We start from the raw sequence: 14,167 nt of genomic DNA, 5'->3' as shown, positions 1-14,167 counted from the left end.
AATAGGTATTGAAGAATCAGTACATGAAATTTTCATGAATTTGAAAAAAATTGTATTGAAAAGTAATATGTATGGAACACAGGACGCATGGATTTCTTTCAAAGGTCCTGGATATATAACCGCTCAAGACATCATTTTACCACCCTCGGTGGAAATCGTTGATAATAGACAACATATAGCCAACGTAACAGAACCTGTTAATTTGTGTATTGAATTAAAAATTGAGAGAAATCGTGGGTATCGTATAAAAACATTAAAAAACTTTCAAGACGGAAGTTATGATATAGATGCTAGATTCATGCCTGTTCGAAATGTAAATTATAGTATTCATTCTTATGTCAATGGGAATGAAAAACAAGAAATACTTTTTCTGGAGATATGGACAAACGGAAGTTTAACTCCTAAGGAAGCCCTTTATGAAGCCTCCCAAAATTTGATTGATTTATTTCTTCCCTTTTTACACGCAGAAGAAGATAACTTTCATTTAGAAAAAAATCAAGACAAAGTGACTTTGCCCCTTTTTACTTTTCATGATATATTGGTTAAAGATAAACTAAGGAAAAATAAAAAAGAAATAGCATTGAAATCTATTTTTATTGACCAATTAGAATTACCTCCCAGGATCTATAATTGTCTCAAAAGATCCAATATTCATACATTATTAGAACTTTTGAATAACAGTCAAGAAGACCTTCTGAAATTTGAACATTTTCGCGTAGAAGATGGAAAATCTATATTGGACATTTTAAAAATACAAAAGTATTTTGCATAAAATTGAAATCTATTGACATAGGATTTTTTCAAATTGATTTTTTTTCTAAACTCAAAATGAAAGGTCAAAATATGTAATTTAAATATTTAGAACAAATCCTAATGGTCAGAATATATCTAAAAAGGAATAGATGTATCTAGGGATTAGTAGGTTCAGAAAGAATTCTCCCTAGATATACAATACAGATGTCATGATATTTTATTTCAAAATGAATTCAAAATGAAACCAATCTTATAATTTTAAAAAAGACCTAACGTTAGGGATTTCTCAATAGGTAATGTTGCTCCAATACCTAACCAAAGGGCAACTACAGTACCAATCAAAAAGATGGTAGTTGCTACTGGGCGGCGAAATGGATTTTGGAATTTATTAACATTCTCCAAAAAGGGTACTGTTAATAATCCCGTAGGTACCGAAACCATTAAAAGAACGCCCAATAACTTATTGGGCACTGTACGAAGTATTTGAAATACGGGAAAAAAATACCATTCAGGTAGTATTTCCAAAGGAGTTGCAAAAGGATCCGCAGGTTCCCCAATCATGGATGGTTCTAGAACCGCTAAGCCTACGTTACAGGCAATAGTACCTAGAATTACTACTGGAAAAATATATAAAAGATCGTTAGGCCATGCGGGTTCTCCATAATAATTATGACCCATTCCCTTAGCCAATTTAGCTCTTAATACAGGATCATTCAAGTCAGGTTTTTTTGTTATTGGGATAGGTGAATTCTTATAGATCCATCCTCCAAAAGAACCGGATATGATAATTTTTCATCATCCGGCTCGAGCACTAATCAAATTTTTCTTCAACTGTATCTATAGAATAAACTAGAAAAAAATGTATGTGTTATCCACACATATATGAAGATTCTAAATAATAAAAGAAACTTGATTCTATTCTCTTTTTCCAAAGTTACCATTTTTTATTGAAAAAAAAATTAAGTTCTTTTTAAGTAAATTTTAGTAAACGCTCAATACCCGAGTAGACTTTTCAAGTTGATAATGCTTTCTGGGTGATCTCAAACTTTGCAATTGTTATCCTATCAAAAAAAAATCTTGATACTTTTTATGTACAAAGAATTTACTTGTTACTAATATAACCTAACTTGCGTTGTTCTTTAGATCTACTTTGTTCACTCCAATAGTATCAGAAATCAAATCAATGCATAGGAAATGAATGCGTTGTCATACTATATAGAATTCAGACTATATCACATCACTTCTTTTACTGGATCTTATGGAGCCTGTTGATGCAGAATAAAATCGAGTCTGATCATAGAAAAGATTCTCTTCAAGTAAAACCAGCCTACCCTCTCTGTAAGAGCCTTGCTTGGTGGTTGGAAAAAAGACACATTTAATTGTAAATTATAATGTGGCAGATAAGATAAAGTCATATATCTGCGCGGCCAAATAAATAGTTCAAGTCACACACTCCCATAATCCATTTTTTTTGGAGAATTCCCTTCAACTATTTTTGTATGTAAAAAAAATTCAATTTTTGTTAAGTTGAAGAAAAATATCTAAATACATGTTTTATTTTGTTTTATAATCCATAATTGTAGCAATGAAAAAAAATCCTCCCCAAAATACAAAATGATAATGAAGTGATTACAAATATCTATGACCCATATTCACTATAAAGGACCAGAAATGCCTTGCTTACGTATCATTGAAAAGTGCATTAACATAAATACAGCAGTAAGAAGAGGTAATACAAAAGTATGCAAACTATAAAAACGAGTTAAGGTAGATTGGCCCACACTGGAACTTCCGCGTAATAATTCTACCAAAGACGATCCTATTACAGGAATAGCTTCGGGTACGCCTGTTACTATTTTTACTGCCCAATAACCAATTTGATCCCAAGGTAAGGAATAACCAGTTACACCAAAAGATGCAGTTAATACAGCCAAAACTACACCCGTAACCCAAGTTAATTCGCGAGGTTTTTTAAAACCACCTGTAAGATACACACGAAATACGTGTAGAATCATCATTAAGACCATCATACTTGCCGACCATCGATGAACTGATCGGATTAACCAACCAAAATTAGCTTCAGTCATTATATATTGAACAGAAGCAAAAGCTTCAGTAACGGTTGGGCGATAATAAAAAGTCATAGCAAATCCTGTTGCTACTTGGACTAAAAAACAAGTAAGTGTAATTCCCCCTAAACAATAAAATATGTTCACATGAGGCGGAACATATTTACTGGTTATATCATCGGCAATCGCCTGAATTTCAAGACGTTCTTCGAACCAATCATAAACTTTATTGAGATAGGTAACCCAAAGGAACCCCCCCAGAGAACCGTATATGCGAATTTCATCTCGTACGGCTCAAACAAAAATACCCAAATATTGATTGTAACAAAAACAGATATCCGTAATAGAAAGTTTGAAACTGCTTTATTTAATCCTATGATTCTAATTTTCTCTTACGATAAAAAAGAAATAAAAATCCGAAAGCTATTCTTTTTTGTTATAATGCCAAAATATCAAGTCGGCGCACCCGTCTTTATCGTGATCTTTTAAGGCCTCTTGAATATTCTTTACTTCTTTTTATTTGTATAATGTGAATTTACTGCTGTCTTCTTTATTCTTGAATTTTTATTATTGATAAGGATTCTCTTGTTAGGACCATATGAATGAATAAAAAAAACCTCAGATTCATACTAGAACCACGATGATTCAAAACAATTTTTAATCGAAGTCCAAAAATTCCCTGAGTAAGAATTGCTGGATCATCACTTCTTCAATGAATAGATAAAATATAATGAAAAAATTCAAGGAAAGGTTTGTCCTTTGCTCAAAATAAAGACAAACTGGAGAAGCTTGAAAGAATCAAAATTTTTCAATATATTTTTAGAACTCTTTGAAAAGGTTTTTAAATCCAGTTGCGAGGTCTAAATATTTAGTATGAATCATAGTATTAAGATTTTTAGAATCTATTTTCTATATTCCGTGCTCCAGATACTAGATTAAATATCTGACGGAATAAAACCATCTATATCAAGATGACAGACCCATTTTATGTTCTGTACTTTCAATAGGACCAATTAAAACAAGTCACACACTCATATTCCGGAAATACAGAAACAAAGAAATTCTACGATCAAACTACCACATCAACATGGAATAGACTAAGAAACAATAAGAAACCTAAAGGCTTCACTTTCTATAAACTAATTACTCGATTCTTGTGAATCTAATTGATAGAAATTCCGTCCAATAAAATGGACGAATTATAAATCTCCAAAATAATAGATAGAAATATCGCAAATAGAGCCATTGCAACACCCATCAAAGGAGTAGTTCCCCACCCCGGGGCTACTTTACCATATTCTGAATTTAAAGGTTTCAATAAATTCCCTACAACAGTTCGTCTTGGACCAGATCTAGAATTATCCTCAACGGTTTGCGTAGCCATAAATACTCTTTTTTATTCATTTAGATCTGTTGACTTTGTATACCATTCCGCTGTAAATATAAGGATCTTATCCTATAGATCTATTGTGATCTGGAAACTTTAGAATTAAAATAATGGAAACAGCAACTCTAATTGCCATCTCTATATCTGGTTTACTTGTAAGTTTTACTGGGTATGCCTTATATACTGCCTTTGGGCAACCCTCCCAACAACTAAGAGATCCATTTGAAGAACATGGGGACTAGTTGAAGTAATGCGCCCTCCCTATTGGGGGCTCATTACTTCAATTAAGATAATAAAAAATTATTTGACCTTTTTCGTCGGAACTTTAGGAGGTTCTCTAAAAAAAATCGCGAAAAAAATAATTCCTAAAGTTGAGACTAAGAGGAATGTATAAACCAAAGCTTCCATAAATTTAATCGTGGTTTACAATTATAGCTTTCATACCTGTTTCTTGGGGTGGGGCTCTTTTCGAAAAGAAAAAAAAGAATAAATGCAATGATTCCAATCAAGATTTATCTAGTTCTTTATATGAAATTCAAAATTATAAAAAAGTAGAAAAGAACAAAAGAATGTTATACTACCTGTCTTCTTGTAGTTGGATCTCCAAGTTTTTGGAATGCTCCAAATTCTACTTGAGCATCTAAATCTGGGTCGATACCAGCAAAAACATCTCTGAACAAAGTTCTAGAACCATGCCAAATGTGCCCGAAAAAGAATAGCAGAGCAAATGAAGCATGCCCAAAAGTAAACCAACCCCTTGGACTGCTACGAAAAACACCATCTGATTTCAAAGTAGCACGATCTAATTCAAAAATTTCCCCCAATTGAGCACGTCTAGCATATTTTTTCACAGTAGCGGGATCACTATAACTTACTCCATTAAGCTCACCACCATAGAACTCAACAGTTACACCTACTTGTTCGACACTATATTTCGATTCTGCTCTTCGAAAAGGAACATCGGCTCTAACAATTCCGTCCCCATCTACTAAAACAACTGGAAATGTTTCAAAAAAAGTAGGCATACGACGTACAAAAAGCTCATGTCCTTCTTTATCTCGAAAAATGGGATGTCCTAACCAACCGACGGCTATTCCATCTCCATTGTCCATTGAACCAGCTCTAAATAACCCCCCTTTTGCTGGATTATTTCCGATGTAATCATAAAAAGCTAATTTTTCAGGAATTTTAGACCAAGCTTCTGATAAATTTTGATTTTCGGCTAGCCCAGCACCAACTCTTCGATATATTTCTTGCTGGAAGTATCCCTGATCCCATTGATACCGAGTAGGACCAAATAATTCAATGGGGGTTGTTGCTGAACCATACCACATAGTTCCAGCAACGACAAAAGCTGCAAAAAAGACAGCAGCAATACTGCTAGAAAGGACAGTTTCAATATTTCCCATACGTAATCCTTTATACAGACGTTGGGGTGGACGCACACTAAGATGGAAAAGACCCGCTAATATGCCCAACGTTCCTGCCGCAATATGATGAGAAGCTATCCCCCCCGGAACAAAAGGATCAAAACCTTCCACACCCCACGCGGGATTTACGGATTGTATCCTTCCAGTTAGTCCATAAGGATCAGACACCCATATTCCGGGACCATACAATCCTGTTACATGAAATGCGCCAAAACCAAAACAAGCCACCCCTGCAAGAAATAAATGAATTCCAAAAATTTTTGGCAAATCCAAAGAAGGTTTTCCAGTACGTTCATCACAAAAGATTTCTAGATCCCAATAAACCCAATGCCAAATAGCCGCTAAAAAGCACAAGCCTGAAAACACTATATGTGCTCCGGCCACACCTTCGTAACTCCAAATACCCGGATTCGTTATAGCCCCTCCTGTGATATTCCAACCGCCCCACGAATTAGTTATTCCTAAACGAGTCATGAAAGGTATAACGAACATACCCTGTCTCCACATTGGATCAAGAACAGGATCAGAGGGATCAAAAACTGCTAATTCATATAGAGCCATCGAACCGGCCCAACCAGCAACTAGAGCTGTGTGCATTATATGAACAGAAAGCAAACGGCCCGGATCATTTAAAACAACAGTATGAACACGATACCAAGGTAAACCCATGAAAAAATACCCCTTCAACAAAAAATAGACACTATGTAACTTTATTGCACTGGAAAAAAATGAATATAGCCTTTCAGTAGATTCTCTTGGAAAATGGAACAATCATATTTGTCGAAATCAAAGAAACAGATTTATTCTATACCGGATAAGTAACAATACGCAATGGTGGGGAGACGAAAGGGGTTGACAACTTTCTCTATGACTATTTAAATAAGTAAATGCAGACATATTCGCTTATCACCCCAATGACCCATTTATAACAACTCGACTTTATTTAGTCTTCTTTTTTATAAAAAAAAGCAATATTAATATAAAATCAAGTAAATCTTTTTTAACACGATAAGCTAATTCTTACGTTTCCACACTAAAGTGAGATATATGACTTTATTATTTGTCCATTTTATGCCCATTGGTGTTCCAAGAGTACCCTTTCGAACCCCCGGGGATAAAGATGCATCTTGGGTTGATATATAGTGCGACTTGTCAGATATAGTAGGTTATATGGGATTTACCCGTTTTCTCCCCCGATCGAGATATCCCCGCTTTCACCCCCAAAAGAGAATGATGAAATCATAAAGATAAAAAAATGGGGAGCGTGAAGTGTAATGAAGTACTATTCTATCGATTTTTTCATTTTTAGATAAAATTTCCAGATTATTACTCGAAATTATGAATAATTTATGGTTGGCTTAATTGGACCAATAAAATCAAGTACCCAGGCTCTGTGTAGAAAAAACCAATTGGTAATATTTCTACGATCACTACTTCTATCATATCTATATATTGTATTTTACAAAAAACATTAATAAATTCAGAAAAGGAAGAAGTTCTAACAAAAATACATAGTTTTGGACTATTTGTTCTATATGTGCAAATCCAAATCGGGCAGATCTTTACTCAGAGTAGAAAAGAAACCTAAAAGAATTGAAAAAGTCCATTCAGAAACAAGAAAATTACATTGTGATTCGGCTTCGATCTCGATGAAAGCAATACATCAATGAGAAGATAGTTCACTAAATTAAGTATATTCTTCTTTTTTTTTAGTTCGAAGAAATCCATTAGAAAAAGAGAAAGATTAAAATCGACACATTGATTCCTTTTTTGCTTATATAATTTTTGATGAACTGTATGCATCAAAAGGTGCATGTACGGCTTTTAAGGAAAAAATGGAATCCTAATCAATCGACTTTATCGAGAAAGATTACTTTTTTTAGGTCAAGATGTTGATAGTGAAATATCGAATCAACTTATTAGTATTATGATATATCTGAGCATAGAGAAAGAGAATAAAGAATTGTCTCTGTTTATAAACTCTCCGGGGGGGTGGGTAATACCTGGAATAGCTATTTATGATACTATGCAATTTGTACAACCAGATGTACAGACAGTATGTCTGGGATTAGCTGCTTCAATGGGATCCTTTCTTTTGGCAGGAGGCACAATTACCAAACGTCTTGCATTTCCTCACGCTTGGCGCCAATGATTCTTTTCTTTGAGAATATATAGAATAGATATCTATCTATATATACTATACCTTCGCCATAAAAACCAAAGTAATAATAGCATGGTATTTTGAATTCCATATGCAATTTTTTTGAATCATTTAATTATATATAGAAAGAGTAGTATGAAAAAGAGGGTATTTTCCATTTTATCTGATCTATAAGAAACCTAGTTTCATTTTAGTAGTGTCGCATACTTTTTTGTTTTTTTTCATACCAGAAAGCTTGTAACAATTTTTATTTGAATCAGAAGAAAACTTAATATATGAAAAAAAAAAGAAACTTTTGGATTGTTGAATACCAAAATGATATAAAAAACAACGGAACCATCGTAGTATTTAAAAATAGATTCAAAAAGAAAGTTGGTTATTCTATTGTTTATTATTTAAGGATCCGGATCCAAAAGACCTAGTAGATTTTGTACTTCTTTTTTCTTTGATAGAAAAAAAGAAATTTGTAAATGTAGAAACAAAATTCATCGAAGAAAATACTCTACTCTATCCATAGAGGAAAAAATGAATTGCATAAGTACAAAAGCCGTATGCATCAATACGCAGAAAATGCTTGTACGGTTATTGAATATACTTTTTGCCCTTTATCTTATTTGTCTTTGTCCCTTTTCTGTTACCTTTATTTTGGGAATAAAGACAATCTTTAGCAATCTACCAATATAGTAAAAAGAATTCTAAAAAGATTTATCAAGATAAGGGAAATACTACTTAAGTGATATAATCAGGGTAATGATCCACCAACCTGCTAGTTCTTTTTATGAGGCACAAGCGGGAGAATTTGTCCTGGAAGCGGAAGAGCTACTGAAAATGCGTGAAACTATCACAAGGGTTTATGTACAAAGAACGGGCAAACCTTTATGGGTTATATCGGAAGACATGGAAAGGGATGTTTTTATGTCAGCAGCAGAAGCCCAAGCTCATGGAATTGTAGATCTTGTAGCAGTTGAATAAAAAATTGGTGGCAAAGGTTATTCTAATTAAATACAAGATTGGAAATTTAATTTTTTACTCTATCTTACTTTACATTTTAAAATAAAATCTCTAAGAGTTAATCTATTAATATAGTATATATAATTAATATAGGCTATAAATAAGGAATATAGAATATAAGTAATTCACGGTTAGGATAGATCTAAACCTGCTCATTATACAAAAATATAGATATATATAGTACGACTTACCATGCCAACTATGAAACAACTTATTAGAAACACAAGACAGCCAATCCGAAACGTCACAAAATCCCCAGCTCTTCGGGGATGCCCTCAACGTCGAGGAACGTGTACCAGGGTGTATGTGCGACTCGTTCAGCTTAAATACTAAGAAAAAACAAATTAAAATTTTTCAGTATTGGTAATCAGTTAAGATAGTGTGAATGCAAAAACTACATTCACACTATCTTAACTTAATATATAATTCTTTTCTATATAATTATATAATTCTTTACATTCTTCTATCTTGTATAAAATTTATGGTTTCGATTGGTGCAAAACCAATAATACACATTTGCAATTTCATATGAGAAGGACTTTCCCATCGGTAACAAAAAAAAGTTACCCGTTAAGCGGAGAAAATACTATTTCAATTAAAAATAAAGTATGTCCTTAATGAATGTATTTTGATGGATTTTGTAAGAATGGAATAAGAGGGTCAGCTACCCAGCAAATTTTCATAATTAAATACCGTTACTATAGAATTAGATTTGGTTGTGAAAAAACCTACTTACTCAATATTGCATGGGTAGAGCCACAGAGTGTGAACTGTACAAGTTAACAATAACATTCATTAAATGAATCAAAAATGAAAATAAAAAGGCTCCGGTGTATAGAGAGGACCTGGTCATTTCTAAAAAAAATCATAGAAACGAAGGAACCCACCAATTCATTATAAAAATATGTGTCCTATTTCATTTACTATTTTTATTTTATTTGATATCTAGTATCTATACAATTTCTGATTTTGAGGTTAAATGTTTAATATAAAAAATCGTGGTTGGGGCGGTTATAGTAGCAAGAGCCGTTGGAATTTTTTTTTATACATCGGAAGAATCCATTTTTGTTATTAATAGACTAGGAAGAAAAAAAGAATAACTGAAAAATGAAAAAGTTATTCCTGAAAATATCATTTATTAAATGACCAGAATTAAACGAGGATATATAGCTCACAAACGGAGGACAAAAATTCGTTTATTCGTATCAAGTTTTCGCGGAGCTCATTCAAGACTTACCCGAACTATTACTCAACAGAAATTGAAAGCTTTAGTTTCGGCTCATCGGGATAGAGATAGGAAAAAAAGAGATTTTCGTGGTTTATGGATTAGTCGAATAAATGCAGTAATTCGCGAGAATCAAAAAGTATCTTATATTTATAATAATTTAATGAATAGTCTATACACCAAGCAATTGCTTCTTAATCGTAAAATAGTTGCACAAATTGCTATATTAAAAGAGAATTGTCTTTTTATGATTGCCGATAATATCATAAAAACTTAAAACCCCTTATTTACTGCAGGAAGGTATAGACTAGAAATTTGTTTATTTTGATAGCTTTATCATACGATAAAGCTATCAAAATAAACAACCATGCTTAAAAAATTATTCTTCGTTACCTATTATCTTTTTTATTCCAACAAAAAAATCAAATGGAATTATCCTAATTTTGAACAAAACATCAATCCATGTTTAATTCGAATCTAAATTCAAATTGGATTTCGAATTTTTAATTTCTATTTTTTTTTCTTAAAGGAGTAATTTTAGCAGTCGACTCGCTTTTTTCAAATTGTTTTTCGTTATTAAGAAAAGGTAACGAAGATAAAATACGAGCTTGTTTTATAGCAACAGTAATTAATCGTTGTTGTTTTAAGGTCAATCTATTTACACGTCTAGATAATATTTTTCCTTGTTCACTAATAAATCGACAAATTAAACCCATGTTTTTATAATCAATTCGGTCCCCCGATTGAATCGGGGGCAAACGTCTACGAAAAGATCGCTTGGATTTAATAAAGAGTCGCTTAGGTTTTTCCATAGTTTATTTATTCCTATTCCAAAAATAACATTGATTTAAATAAATATAATTATAATAAAGGATTTGTATTTTTTTTCTTCTTTAGCATATGTTGTTATATAACGACGGGGACATCATTTTCTCAATTCCAATCGACTAGGCGTATTGTGTCGATTCTTGTTAGTAATCTATCTAGAAATACCGCTTTATTCCTTATTTAGACTCTTTTTATCACAACCAGTACCTTCCAAAAGAACACTTACTCGGATATCTTTACCCTTGGACATGACCCTCCTTTGGGTTTTTAATTCACTTATAACTCTTTTCGGATTCGAATCTAAGAATCTAAGAAAAAGATGAAAACAACTAAGATAAGATAAAAAAGAAGAATTCGAAAAATTATGAAAGATTTCGTTCCAATTTAATTGAATCTAGTACAAAAAGAATACAAGGATCTGTAACTATATTTCGTTTCAAATTGCCAGTATTTTCGTTTTTTTAAAGTATTTTTTATGATATTGTTGCCCCAACCTATGGATTTCTGCTTTCACTTTCTTTTTCATAGGAATTGAATTAATAATTCAATTCCATTGAAGCCTGGACCAGATCCCGATCCCGAGTGTCACTCCGAATTTCAATGAGGCCAATTTAATCTTTCGTCTTTATCTTTCCTAAAAAAAAAAAAAAGAAGAGTAGGTTAATTACACATATTTAATATATAATTGGACCTTTCATCTTCTTCACCCCTTCCCGTGTCAATAACTAAAATTAAAAAAAGGGGAATATCAATGCATCTGGAAAAAAACGATTGATCTCTATCAATAGACCCGCCAAAGCCCCGAACCATAAAGTACTTACTACTGGTGCCACGGAAAGATATGTTTTTAGATCTCGCATTTCAAATCCTCCTTTCTTTTTATTATTTAAGTATTTTTTCTCTGTTGATATATATCAACAGAGAAAAATGTGGAAAACAAGACAAAGATTCTTTACAATAACACTATAAACAAATGGAAAAGGGATGTAGCGCAGCTTGGTAGCGCGTTTGTTTTGGGTACAAAATGTCACGGGTTCAAATCCTGTCATCCCTATCCCTAACAATTACTTATTCTATGATATTCCGTATTCTATAATATTCCATATTCTATGAGATGAGCAATAAACCGGGAACCTGTGAAGACGAATTCCAATTGAACATACATACTGAATATCTATATGCAAAATGGATTTGGATCATATAATTTTATGAAAACAAAACGCTCTTAGTTCAGTTCGGCAGAACGCGGGTCTCCAAAACCCGATGTCGTAGGTTCAAATCCTACAGAGCGTGATTCTAGTATTATTCGCCTGATAATTACACTGAAATAATTGAACATTCAAAAGAAAGTCTGAATTTTATCCTTGTCGATTAGGATTAAACTAAATAAATAGGGAATCACAAAAAAAGAGACATTAATGAATCAAAGATCCAACTGATCACCTCGTCGGTATTGTAAATATGCAGTTACAAATAATCCAGCCAAAGTAATAGGAATTAAACCTAACACGATTCCAAATAGAAAAACTTCAATCATTTTTATTTGTTCGAAAAGTAAAAAGAAAGGTAATATAATATCTAGCCTTAAACATAAATCTGTATTGATCATAAATCTCAACGATCGAGAATTGTAAATTGACATAGTAAGGAATTCTAGAATGTCTTATACCAAAATTTACTATTCCTCTCAAAATTACAAATCAAATAAGTCGTATTTTACTAAGACCAATAAATAGAGACGAGGTTATAATTAAAACCGATAGTAAAAAACCGAAATAACTAGTGATAGTGGGCATATAGAAACTAAATGAAATATGTTCGTTCTTTTTATACATATGTTTATAAAGCACTTCCCTAAATTTCCATTTTTGAGAGAAAAAAGAAGATAAAAAATCCTACTTGAAAGATACAATTCAAAATTGGCAATTCCTCAATAAATTCAATTATTAGAGACGAAAAAAAAAAAAAGAAATAGAGTAACATAATTTAGAAATAAATTCCTCATCTGTTACATCTACCCATCCTGTGATTTCAAATCAACATACTTCTTAATCAACTCAGGAATTAAGTAAACTGATCTAATGAAAATATTTAGTATTATTCTATAGATATCCAATAGAATTCTGTTTATATTGGAAAAAGAAAAGAAAAATTATGAATATTCAAACAAAGAATAATAACTCTGTTATTTCATTTTATTTCACTTTGAATTAATGTAGAAGAAAATAGAAAAAAAGATCTTCAACAACCACAAAAAATATATTTATTGATTTGGCAATAATTGAATTATTAAAATAGAAAATCTACTTTATGAATTATCTACTTTATTAATTATTAGAAACCCTTTTCTCATATTCCGATTTTAATGGATCTTTAGTTTCTAATCCAAAACTAATAATTTGAAATGTTAAGAACCTTCCTTTTATACTATTACTCTAAAAATTTAATATAAAAAAAATTTTTATATACCCAAACTTTGCAAAATTTTCTATCGGATTTTTGACTACATAGAGACAATCAATGAAAAAAGAAGAAAAAAATCTAGTACTAAAATTTTACACTGATTGTGAAATTTCATTGCTCTGTTAGAAGAAGGATAGCTATACTGATTCGGTATACTCAAAAGACACCGTTGGTACAAAATGGACGATCTAACAAGGATTCTATTTCAGTAAATTTCGCCTTACTGATCTCGTCTTTTATGGACTCGATCCCCCCCTTTTGACTGTACAAGAATATGTGGAGTTCAAGATGTCTGGAAGCACAGGAGAACGTTCTTTTGCTGATATTATTACCAGTATCCGATACTGGATTATTCATAGCATTACTATACCCTCCCTATTCATTGCAGGTTGGTTATTTGTCAGTACAGGTCTAGCTTACGATGTATTTGGAAGTCCCCGCCCAAACGAGTATTTTACAGAGAACCGACAAGGAATTCCATTAATAACTGGCCGTTTTGATCCTTTGGAACAACTTGATGAATTTAGTAGATCTTTTTAGGAGGCTCCAATGACTATAGATAGGACCTATCCAATTTTTACAGTACGATGGCTAGCTGTTCACGGACTAGCGGTACCCACTGTTTCTTTTTTGGGATCAATATCAGCAATGCAATTCATCCAACGATAAACTTAATTTGAATTATAGAGCTATGACACAATCAAACCCAAATGAACAAAATGTTGAATTGAATCGTACCAGTCTCTACTGGGGGTTATTACTTATTTTTGTACTTGCTGTTTTATTTTCAAATTATTTCTTCAATTAATTAGAATTAATAGAAGAAATAGGAATAGTCAA

General features: G+C 32.3%; 2 non-coding genes across 2 annotated transcripts; both read left to right on the top strand.

The window, feature by feature from the left end:
• Positions 1-11,844: 11,844 nt before the first annotated feature.
• On the top strand, positions 11,845-11,918 carry TRNAP-UGG (transfer RNA proline (anticodon UGG)). Its single transcript has one exon. It is a non-coding gene; the product is annotated as a tRNA-Pro (tRNA).
• Positions 11,919-12,083: 165 nt separating this feature from the next.
• TRNAW-CCA (transfer RNA tryptophan (anticodon CCA)) lies at positions 12,084-12,157 on the top strand. Its single transcript has one exon. It is a non-coding gene; the product is annotated as a tRNA-Trp (tRNA).
• Positions 12,158-14,167: the final 2,010 nt, after the last annotated feature.

Source organism: Vigna unguiculata, unplaced genomic scaffold (assembly GCF_037176805.1).
Source record: "Vigna unguiculata cultivar grain cowpea cultivar isolate G323 ecotype 2 unplaced genomic scaffold, ASM3717680v1 ptg000165l, whole genome shotgun sequence".
Lineage (NCBI taxonomy): Eukaryota > Viridiplantae > Streptophyta > Magnoliopsida > Fabales > Fabaceae > Vigna > Vigna unguiculata.
The sequence above is the reverse complement of the archived record's forward strand: the minus strand, read 5'-3'. Positions and strand labels throughout refer to the sequence as shown.